This window comes from Pteropus vampyrus, unplaced genomic scaffold (genome assembly GCF_000151845.1).
Source record: "Pteropus vampyrus isolate Shadow unplaced genomic scaffold, Pvam_2.0 Scaffold26, whole genome shotgun sequence".
In the NCBI taxonomy this organism is placed as follows: Eukaryota; Metazoa; Chordata; class Mammalia; order Chiroptera; family Pteropodidae; genus Pteropus; species Pteropus vampyrus.
Genome location: NW_011888807.1, coordinates 8559809 through 8573025, shown reverse-complemented (window position 1 = coordinate 8573025; position 13217 = coordinate 8559809).

Here is a 13217-nt window from a genome sequence, read left to right as displayed (position 1 = left end):
ATACAGATGATCTATTATTGAATTATACACTTGAAGCCTATTTAATTTTATCATCGCCCAATAAATTTAATAAAAATAAATAAATAGATAGATAGATAGATAGATAGATAAATAAATATGCAGTATCTGGCCAAAAAAAAAAAAAAACAAAAAACTCTGATGACCTTCACTTCACATAGATTGTAACTTAAGAAGAAAGGAGGTGAGAAAACTGGTGAGCAGCAATGTGAAGCAAAGGTTTTACCTATATCATCTTTATGTAATTTGGTACATGGAATATGAGAGGAAAAAAATAATAATCTCTTCTTACAAGGGTTATAAAAATAGCATATTCAGGGACAACTAGGTTTAAGTTAGAACAAAAGGGTTATGAGGAGATAAAAGAGGAATTTACTTAGAAATGACACAGTGGAACAATTTAGAAGTTGGGAAGAAATGGAAATAAGACCAATTCAAGGCAGTGTTTCACAGGACTCACATCAATATCAAAGTCCCTTATTATAACAAATATGTAACATCATTTTAATATTGTGAAATGAAATTCATGAAAATATAAACAGCTTAAAACATACTTTAAAAAATCAGTGTAACATTCCAGGTGTAATGTAGATAAACACAAATAAATAATTAAACATTTAGACATGACTCTATTGCAAGATATAATAACATAGTCAGAAACTTGCATTTCTACTTAGAATCATCCTGAAGGAGGTAAAAATGCAGACTACTAAATAATATGCTATGCTGATAACCCAAACACCCTGAGAGGCTTTGGGGAACCCAATCTTCCAATACGGTGACAATTTTGGTAACGTTCCATTTTTTTAAAAAAAGTACAGTCTCCCTTTGATTTGAATGGTTAAAATTCTGGAAGGAAAATCACATAATATTGAAAATACATTAAGTTCCTTGCATTTACATATAAAAGATAGCTAGGTTCCAGGTTCATGACTATCTTCAATATCAGAGATGGCTAGAAAGTCAAATTGCGCCTATTATTTCTAAACGTAGATCATTAAATACCAGGAGTACCTCCTCTCCACAATCATTATGAAAACAAAAACAGAGCTTCTTAGGGAAAGTAAGTGAATATTTAACGCTAGTAATTCAAGTCACTATACAGTGTAGTACTGGAATTAGAAATCACAAATGAGCGATTATTTCTGATGCTATTGAAATAAATAATAAAAGAAAGACCGAGACATGTTAGGACTGGCTCCGTAAATCAGAGTACGAAACTGCTAAAGACTACCGGAAGTTTTCGTTTTTTCCTTTAACCCAAGGTATTGCGATAAGGTGGGAGAAGAGAATCTAAAAAACACAGTAAAGCTGGCCCTGCCTCTCAGAAAGAGGCTTGATTTATCCGATCATTTAATAATAAAGTATCAGCACAAGGCTTATTAAAAAATAAACATGTCTTCCCCGTGTCTGAAGGTTTTGTGGAAATTGCCGATGCTTTCACAAATGAAGGACAGTCAAGAAGTTAACACATTTATTAAATCTTCAACTCAAAGAATTTTAATGATGATTCAGAGCCCATCCAAAACACCTGCACAACCAAACAAACTAATAATGAGTGTCTACTTCAGTTGCATTCATTACATATTTATTTTATTTATACAGAAGACAATCTAGCAATGTGGGAATGAAAGGAAGGAAACAGAAATAGGACTCCCGGAAGAAGTACTCAGCTTCCAGTATATTATTCTAAGCAAATAAATGTAACCCCAAACTGCATACTACCCTCACCCAAACAAATGTCTCATAGGTATCAAAATCCAACTTTCATAGAAGCAGCTAAGCAAACTATCTGTGTTACTCACTATGTTCATTCAGGGATTATACGGGCCTTTACCTCAAGTGGCTTCTCAAATTTTACTTCTAGCTACATATTCCTCTGGAGAGACATTTCACTAAAAATAACTTTATCTTATTTAAATTCCTATGGTGCTATAGCATCCTCCTCAGATTGGAGTACTTGTCTCCAGCATAGCTCGTTAATCACTTCCTTCTATCACTATACAAATTTTTAAAAATCTAGATACAAAAAATAGTACAATGAAAAAAGTGAGATCCAAAGAGGTGATGTAAATTTTCAGAAGTAGATAATGCATATATATTAACAGAACTAAGAAAGATAATAGGCTTCCTTGTTTCTACTTATTTTTTCGTCTGTGAGGAAAAAAATATAAGGGAATAGAAAGACTGTACATAAAACTACAATGTATTTTCATTCTTTTTTTTCTATAATGGAAAGATTTAATAACAGTGATTGGATTAATAAGGTGAAGATAATGTCATCCATGACCTTTCTAGTCATACATGTGTATTTTCCAATGCATAATTGCATTTCTATGTTTTTAAGAATTTATAGGAAGCAAGGAAAGTTTTGTAGTTCATAGGCAATATTCAATACAGGTTTCAGAAACATAAATGTTTACACATGTCGATATTCACTTAGAAGATAGTAACCGTTTTCTCATTATAATTTAGAATCTTTATAAATAATATGCAGTTCCTGATTAACTTAAAGTATTGAGCAAGTTCCAGGTTTAAAACTGACATTAATTTGTGATTAATTTACTTTTTGTCCTCAGTATTAAATAAGTGATCAGATAAACCCAAGATTTTTAATCTTCATATACAGACAAGTTTTCCACTGCAAGAGAATTATTAGTTAACATATTGTAGGTTTAGTATGTATTAAGTCAAAGAAGGCAGAACATGTTTTCTCAATTGACTTTCTCCAAAGTTTATTTTAGTCATGATATCTAAATTTCAATTATTTTGTTTCATTTTCATATATAATTGTTCATTCTATGTAGCTAAGTATAAATATGTAGTATTATTTTAAATAGCTTGAAAAAATATGCTTCAGATCATCTGATGTGCAACTAATTTGAGTAATGTATGATTTTAGAGTGATTTTTAACCAGAAGGCCTTAAAGAGAATACTATTATATAAAATGTTAATATTATTTCAAGTAATTAACAGAAAAATATATTAATTGTTACTTCATTACAAAAATTATCTCAATGAGATAAGCCATATTGTATAACTGAAGTCATCATATATGTTACAATATCATATTCAAAAGTACATTGAACACAAACTGAAACCAAATCATATTATGCATATAAAAACCCAAACAATATATAAACTCATTTTCAACAAAGATAAATACTGAGAAATTATTTGGAATGTGATTTTGAGGTTTTCATAGATAAAAAAGATTTTTTTTCCTTCAACTATCTTTCAAAGTTCACAACTATGTATATTTGAATATCTACTTCTTAATACAAATCTAAAATCTACCACAATGAACTGATAATAAAAGTATGGAAATGATTTGCGGCTTGTTCAGTAATCCTTAGTTTTTTTTAAAGGTTCATTTTTTCCTTTCCCTGGAGGAACACGCCATTACCTTTTCTAAATCCTTAACGTGTAATGATCTTCCATTTTTAACCTATTGCCAATTATCAGCCCCACAGAAGCTATCTGAACATGTGGTTAGTGCACAGATTAATAGTATTGCCCAATTGTTTTCCATTTTATACAGTGCTCAATCTAGATTCCAAAAACAGAAACAGTCCTACATGGAATTACTCATAAATTGCTTATTAAGGTGCTAACGTTACAATCTTACTGCTTCTTGACATTCCACAGGCCGTAGGAGCTATCAACCATGGCATTTTATTATTATACTTGCTCTCCATTTTAGGTCTGCTGTGGAATAGCTTTCAGTGATACCTTTCTAATTGGTTTCAGCTCTTTAAATATGGCTGGCTTCACAGCCTCTCCATCTGCTGCTCCTTTTTTCATTTCTTTGTGTTTAGTTCTTGAACATTTAGTATTCATAATGTAAAAGTTTTTAATTTTAAAATTGCCAAATATGATCTACAACTTTATTATTAAAATATAAAAACCTGCTCAAGTAGTAGACATTACTTCATTGTGTGTTTGTGTTCAAATTACATTTTAAAATAACAAAAGCATTTTATGGTTATAATTCAAATCTTAAGGCATTTAATGTATAAACTTTTTCTGAATGTCATACTTCTTAAGCATAATACCTATGTATATAACAAAATAAAATTTAAACATATTGAAATGATTATTGGCTGAAATTAATGAACATCTTATTTTTTATGTGTAATAACATCTTTAATTTTTATATAACTTCCTCATCAATAAAATGTAGCTTCATATTTAAACTAATCCCTTCATGATCATAAGGTAGAAATAATGACACATTGCAGCCATTATTAGTATATTAATATACCTGAAATAAGTTTAAAATAGACATTTTTATTAGCTACTTCAAATGTTAAAATAATATCTCCTTCCTTCTTAACACTTCTCAGGAGTCTAGAATTCTTATTATATTGTAAGTTCTGATTGAACAACAATAAAAAATATATACACATGTCTTAGAACATCAAAGCCATTTTCTGACTCACATAAAGGTCAGAATAGCTGCCATTTTGTTAACCTTTTTACTGGATAAAACTCATTAAAATGAATGCATTAGGGTTATCCAACAGAATTAACTACATATACAATTATATATTGTATCTTCATTGATTTAGAAGTTAAAATTTCAAAGTTCACAACTAAAAGACTCTGGCAGACTTTTACCTGGCAGACTTATAATTTCTTAATATTTTAATTGGTTGTATATTTTCATATATTAATCTTACTGAGGTATATTCTTTATCTCATAGTGTGTTAATATTTCATGTTCATCTCTCAAAAGTACAACTAGTTGTTTTATTTTGTTCACTTTATACTGTTTTAGAAAAGCATTTGCTTTAACTAAACTTTGCTTGTCAAATTACTTCCTGCCAAATTTTTTTTTTCATAATTTTTTGGATGTTTTTTGCAAAATCGGATTGCCGATGCTTTTTTTTCCTATATTGATAAAATCTCCTCTGATTCTCCAATGCTATTTTTGTTTCATATGATCTCTTTTAATGTTATATTTTTTTTCTTTAACCACTAACTTGAAAAACATTTGAAAGCTTGTTGTATAATCAACATTATTTTACCTTAAACTGCTTCTTTATTTTTTTAACTGAGGTCACCCACTTACAGTATTTTTTTTCTGTGCTTAGATAATAAATACACAATATCTCCTCCTGTCTTCTAAGAGTCATTCATTTTTTTACTCTTTAATAGTTTTGTTAATTCATTCACTCATTCATTCACACATCTAAAACAGATTGAATTATAGAAATGTACATTTAAAATAATGAAATATTAAAAATAGTGTGCATCACATATTTTCACTGAAATTTTCACTTTTAAATAGTAGTTATAACTCTAAGTCTTGGCCCTCTAAGATTTGAATTAGAATCACATATATTCATATATTTCATAAGTTCTCCCTTCAATAAATTTTGGCAATTATGTCTTTTATAAATCTTCTGGATCCTTCATCAATATTTGACTTTACAAACATAAGCCATCTTATCTCTCTTATTTCTGTCATTTAATTTTTCAATTCACACCAAACCCTAACGTAGCTACTAAGATTTTCTTTTTCAAATGATATATATTCTCTCCCTTCTCTTTGAGGAAGATTGATTTCCACTCTGCCTGTCAAAAGCAAATTCTTCTTCCCCTTGGATTCAAGTAACTGTTAGTCTTCTTCTATATACCTCAGTATATATCCTCCTTAATTTAAATGATACTAAATCCCACCGCATTAGATAAGTCAAATTATCTACGCTAAACCAGTGCATGTTTAATTCATTTTTATTCTTTTCTTGTTTCCAAATACAAATTTAATAAAACTCTAAAAGTATAGCTTGTAGAAATCAGTTACTCTTCTATATACAAAATTATGACAAGTGGTAATACTAGTAATTTAGTTCATTTTTATCTGTTTTTATTTCACTTTTCCTTTTCTAGTGAGTCACCATCACCCATCGTTTCTTTAAAGGGAAGCGAAATTGTTATATCTATGATGTAAGAACAAATTAATATTTAATTTTGTTATATGTTTGATTTTGTTGTGATTTATTTTCCAAGTCTTTTTTGAAAACCATAAGAAAATGATTATATGAGTGTATAAGTGTGGGGAGTGGGAAGGAGCTAACAGACACTATATGAAGAAAATCTGAGCAAAGAAAAGAGGAGATGAAGGTAAGTCATGACTCCATCTATGGCCAGCATTAGAGAGTTACTCCAGCAGCCCGCCTATCCACTGAAATAAACAAGGCATTTCATTTATGCTGAGATACAAATCTTTAGGTCACTAGTGGAAGAGCGCTTCTGTCGATAGGGACTGAACGTTATGCATTACCCAAGAAAAGGTCAAAATTTGGTTTGGTCCCTTTCTGTGAGAAAATTTCCTTACTTTTCTGTATCTTTAACTTCCTTGACTATAAAATAGAACAATCATGATAAGAATACCTACTTGTAGACTTATTGTGAGAAATAATGTGATGATATATATATATAAAATGCTAAGAATTCCAGAAACACAATCTTCAGTAAATTAAAGCAATATAAATGTGTTTTGATTAATAGCATAGTTAGAGAAATTATCAACAATTAATTATTTCTGTGTAATTTCTGGTTCTTATGTTTTTCCAAATGACCATCAAATAAAGAAATTTAAAAAAAAAAAGCAGCTGTGTGTTTGTTAGTGTTTATATACCAATTCAAATCTCTTAAGTCTCAGTTTTGACTCCAGAATCCAGCTTCTTTTCTTTTGCTTGTAATTTGACAGTGCCTTGATGCAAACCCCATGCCATGTAAAATATTGCTTTCTCTTCTTATTCCACAAAATGAGAAGAGCATAGGAATCTGATCAACACTGTCACATCTACAACCCAGAATATATAAGTGGCAAAGGGGAGTAAAATTAATTTTTGGTCACTGGAAAATGAAAACTAGTGCTTTCCTTTCCTCCCTCAGATATTCACCTTTGGAAAAAAATATTTCAGAAAGGTCCCAGAAATTATTGTGGAATCCAACACTAATTCGGAATTGCCTACCCTATTGTTGGATTTTTCAGCTTCCTTATTTCACTATCACTCACCTCTCTCTCCAATCTAACCTCTCTGCTTCTCCCTTTTGCTCTCTGGATTCAACCTCCAAATGAACTCTATACATGCAAGCTAGCCTTAGGCATAAGAGAACCTGACCTAAAATAAGCTGCTAATCCTCCATCTAGGTAATTGAAATAAATTAGCATGCAGATTCTAATATTAATTTCTACCTTACATTTGTCTAAACGTTATTTGCAATGATGTGTGTTTAACTATTTCCGATAGCAGTGTTTTGCTCTCAGGCAAAATTTTGACATTCTTAAATTTGGAGATTTTATTTTCAGTGAGCACTGGTGATATTTCAAAACAGTGCATATACTATGTTGAAAATTATTTTCTACCAACACACTCTTAGAAATAGGAAACCACCTCAAAAGGGTTGCAATCTCATAAGGTAGCCAAGACCAGGCGACAGCTGCATGACCTCAGCAATGCCTCCAGATGTGCCTCTGTTTCCTGCCAGCAAACAACTGAGAAAGATAGCCAACAGAGGTGACATCAAGGAGTTAGCAACAAGCCCTGATGCTTTGAATAGAACTTACATTTAGGCTTTGGCATCTGGTTCCTATTTTTGCCAAATATGCCTTGTTTGTATCCACAGCTGTTAAATGTGTTTGTTGAAAAGGGATGGACCAGGGAAAAGAAAGAGATTGGGGAGAGATATGCCAGCTTTTGTGTCACACCAACATGCAATTTATTCACAGATAATCATTTGTTTTAGAAATCTGGTGTCATTTATTAGAATAGCTATAATATGTGATAAGCATGAATCTTATGTTATAACAGTCATCTTTATACTTCATTGTAAAAACATAATTTATAATTGTCTGGGACTAATTATAACCTAAAGAGCAAATATATCTTCATTTTCTTCAAATAATATAAATGGACTGTTTAGATCAAATTATTAAAGTTAAGGATATATATAATCCTTTAACCAAACATGATTTTTGGCTTTTTCAAACACATTAGCAAATGAAGTGCCTTTCTTGGGATATTCTATTAACTACATAAAATTGTTAAACATTGAAAAGTGGCTAAATAATATATATGATATTTAAACCTTTAGAATCATGCAAGTTTATTCTTACTCTATGCTTTATTTCTATAACAGAAATATATTTTAAAATATTTTGAAAGTAGGTCAAAGTAATTATATATTAGAAGAATTTGCATAATGTGAATTTTCTGAATTCACAGTTCTTTTCGCTTAACAAAATACTTTTAAAAATTAGTATAATTTATCATGAAAAGATAAAGTATATAAGTTTGATACTGTACTCAAACAAATCACATTACTGCTTATATTTTGTTAGTTTTAAAAAAAATACTAATGCTCCATATCAAAGGGCAACATAAAATTAATCACAGTTGGATAGTTTGCATAATGTGTTTAGCACTATAAGAATTGTAAAATTCTTGTAAAGTTCTTGTAAAGATGACAGTAGATAAATGCTGTGCTCATCTCCTTTCACAAGCACATCAGAATTACAAGAACGACTCTCAGTGAGAATCACCCGAAGTCCCCCTTAACAGAAGCCCAATAACTAAGAACATACAGAAGGAGCCACAAGAGACTGGTTGAAAGGGCAAAGGCTCGGAAGAGGCAGGTCTCAGACCTACATGTGGCAGTTTAACATCCGGAGAGACATATCAGTTGTGAAGGTCCACCTGACAAGCAAGGAGTCCCAGCTCCACACCAGGCTCCCCAGCTCAAGTTTCCAGTGCTGGGAAGAGAGGCCACACCACAACTTCTGGCTGTAAAAGGCAGCTGAGATTGTAGCTGAGTGAGACAGAGGGCAGCTGGAGTGACAGATATTCCTCTTATAGGGCCCATACTTGGATTTACTCTCTGATAGATTAATTCTCTCTGAGTTACAGTGCTGAGGCAGCAGCTCAAAAGGCAATAGGAACATATGGAGAGGAACTGGATCGTCTGGCTTCAGGGCGAGGCCTGGAGGGGCAGCTTTCTCCCGGACAGAGGTGCTGGCAGAGGCCACAGTTCTTTTATTGAGCCCTCCCTCAACCCAATGTGCAGACACTGGTGGATATCATATGTGAGTTCCCGTCATGCTAGCTAACATGATTTGCCCTGTCCTGGTGATTCCCTGAGACCCTGCGCCATCCAAACTGCAGGCCCATCCAAGCTGCTTCCAGTGGCTTTTCTATACAAATAGGTAGTTTTGGCTCATGCTGTGAACTTTTCTAAAATCTCACAAAGATTCACAAGCCCCAAACAAGCAGTAGCTGGCCTCACTGTGCCTCATACCCCTTGCTAAGCAGCTCCAAGGCTGACACTAGCAGCAGCCAGCCTCAGATCACAGCTTAGCCTCTCCCAGGTACTTCGAAGCTCAGCATAAGTGGCAACCATCAGTAGATCCCTTTTGTAGCTCATATCAAATGGTTCTGGGCAGGGCACAGATGGCAGCTGAACTTAACCTGCAACAGAGCCCCTTCCAAGAGGCCTCAGAATCAAAATATCTCATAGGCGGCTTCAGACCACACCAGAGCACCATCCAACAACCTCCACAAAAGATACACCCAAAGGGAAAACTGGGTAGGCACCAGAGCTCTGGTCAAGCAAATCTTGCTCTATAGGGTCAGCCCCTGTACAAGAGCTCCTCCACAATAGTCATGACCAGTGCTCACAATCAATCAGCCTGAGGGTTAATCTCTCCCATTGATGTGTAAGTAACAAGGCTCAACTAAACAGGAGGGCACACACAACTCACATGAGGGACATACCTGGAACGCCCAGCTCCGGAGACCAGGAAAACTGCACCATTGGCCCCACAAGACACCTATTACATACATAAGATCACTCTACCAAGACCGGGAGACATAGCAGCAATACCTAATATGCAGAAACAAACACAGAGAGGCAGCCAAAATGAAGAGACGAATGTCCCAAATGAAAGAACAGGACAAAGCTCCAGATAAAAGAACTAAACAAAATGGAGACAATTTACCAGATGCAGAGGTCAAAACACTGATAACAAGGATTCTCATTGATCTCAGTGAAAACATCAACAAATAAATACGAAATATAAAAATGGAGATAAACGTTCAAAAAATTCAGATATGCAATAATCAAAAAAAAAAAAAAATTAGAGAGAATCAACAGTAGATTGGGTGAAGTAGAGCAACGGTCCCCAAACCTTTTGGCACTAAGGACCAGCACTTATATGAGAATCTAATGCCTGATGATCTGATGTGAAGCTGAGGCAGTAATGCTAGCTCTGGGAGCAGCTGCAAATACAGATGAAGCTTCACTCACTTGCCCACCAAACACTTCCTGCTCTGTTGCCCAGTTTCTAACAGATCACGGACTAGTACAGGTCTGCAACACAGGAGTTGGAGACCCCTAAAATAGAGAATCTAATTAGCTATTTGGAAGGTAAGGTAGCAGAAAACAGCCAATCAGAACAGTAATAAGAAAAAGAAAAATGAGGATAGTTTAAGGGGCCTCTGGAACAACATCAAATGTAAAAATATTTGCATCGCAGGAGTCACAGAAGGAGATGAGAGAGAGATCAAGGAATTAAAAACCTATTTGAACAAATAATGACCAAAAACTTCTATAATCTGGTGAAGAAAATAGACATATAAGCCAGGAAGCACAGAGAGTCCCAAACAAGATGAACCCAAAGAAGCTCACTCCAAGACACATCATAATTAAAATGCCAAAGGTTAATGACAAAGAGAGAATCTTAAAAGCAGTAAGAGAAAAAAATTAGTTGCCTACAAGAGAGCTCCCATACGACTGTCAGCTGATTTCTCAACAGAAACTCTTCAGGCCAGAGGGATTGGTGTGAAACATTCACTGATGAAAAGCAAGGACCTATAACCAAGATTTCTCTAGCCAGAAAAGCTATCAGTTAGAATCACAGGATAGATCAAGAGTTTCCCGGACAAGAAAAAGCTAAAGAAGTTTATCACCACCAAACTAGTATTACAAGAAATGTTAGAGGGACTTCTTTAAGAATAAGAAAAATAAAAATAAAAAATATAAAAAAATAAAATGTCAATAACTACCTATCTATCAATGATTACTTTAAATGTAAATGGCTAAATGCTCCAACCCAAAAACATAAGGTGGCTGAATGGATAAGAAAACAAAACTCTTGCATATACTTTCTATGAGAGACTCACTTAAGATCAAAAGACACATACAGAGTGAAAATAAAGGAATAAAAAAAGATATTTCATTAAAATGAAAAAAAAAAAATATCTGGGTGGCATTACTTATTCCAGACAAAATAGGCTTTAAAACAAAGGCTATAACAACAGAAAAAGAAGGACCCAGTAATTCTACTTCTGGATAGTTATCTGAAGAGAATCAAAACACTCATTTGAAGGGACCTATGAATTCATATGTTTATTGCTGCATTTACAATAGCTGAGATATGGAGACAACCTAGGTTTCCAACAGTGGATGAATAGATAAAGAAGAGGTACATTATTCCACCTAATGGAATATTACTCAACCATAAAAGAGAATGAAATCTTATCATTTACAATAGCATGGATATACCTAGAGTATACTGCGGTGAGTGTACTATATCAGACAAAGACAAAAGTCATATGATTTCACTTATATATGGAATCTAGACGACAGGTTAACAAATTAAACAAACAAACAAAATAAAACAAGTTCATATATACAGAAAGTGTTTTGATGGTTGCCAGATAGGGGAGGTGAACAGGTGAAGGGAGAGGAGATTCAGAGGTACAAATCGGTAGTTACAAAATAGTCATGGGACTAGAGTATAGTATGGGGAATACAGCCAGTAATATTGTAATAACTATGTATGGTATCAGATGTGTACTGGATTTATCAGGGGTGATCACTTTGTAAGTTATGCAACTTTCTAATCACTGTGTTGTATACCTGAAACTAATATAATATTGTATACATCAACTGTAACTGAAAAATAAAAAGTATATATTTTATAAAAAAAATAGTTATAAAGTTTAGTTTATCTATTAGGAAGCTGATTTTCTCTTGTCATTTCGGACCAATGACTATTGACTAAATTTCAAGAATACCTCTTCTTACTCTAACATCTTCCGTTATTTTACGTTGAACATATTGTATACTCTAAGATTTTATAATGTCCTATCTCTAGTATCCAAACCCATACAATGTCCTGCTAAACACAAGAAATCACAGGAGGGAAAAAATTAATTTATGAATCACTGTCTTTTCCTATTTTTATTTTTTTAACAATTTGGCATTGGGGATTAAAGTATTAAGGCAATTTTTACAGTTTAAAAAGCAATCTCAAAGATTTAAAAACTTTTCCAACCTAGAAAATAGGCCTAAAAGTTTTATAAATATGTTCTCAGAATCATACTCTTTCTTCCTAAACTTTATGACCCTCTTATTCCAAAAGTCGTTTCAAAAGGAGAGATAGAAGAAAAGATTCTCTTTGCTCATGATAGTCTTGTTGCTCTGGTAATTTAAAAAAAAAAAAAATTGTGCCATAACACTCCTCTTTCTTTGTGATTAAAGTATCTCTTATGATCATAGGAAAGTTTCTCTAACACTTGTGACAATAAGACTAAGGACAAGATCCTGATAATAAAAATAGAATATTTTTCTTCATCTATGTTCTTTTTTAGAAGTAACACTTAAGTGAAAAGTGTAACCAGACATTCTGTTTCAGTATATTCTGGAAAAAAAAAAAAAAGGTCAATTCCATTTATTAGTTTGGGGTACTAGGTTTGGTATTGACCATCTTGAATAATTAAAAAAAAAAAAAATCAGCCAAGATTGGATTTGATGTTTTTACTAGCTGTTGTTGAGGTCAACATGCTGCCAGGACCATCCAGTAAGACCAGGTTCATTGCTTCCCTAGTCCATCAACCTCTTTTTCAGTGTGTGACTAGTGTATATGTATGTGTGAATTTTGCCTACTAAAGATTATTGCCAGTGAAGTGTCTTAATTATTATTAATGATTTTAAAGTGATCTTTAAAAAGAGTTTATGGGGTAGAATGATGACAGATAGTAATATCCAGATTTGTAAATATGTAAAATACATAAATATTATTCAAAACCAAGTGAGCAAAATGGCATAGTGTAATTTGCAAATAAAATTTAGATTATCAGCTTAAATGTTTTCACTGCAGTTAACAAAACTCAAACTAAACTAG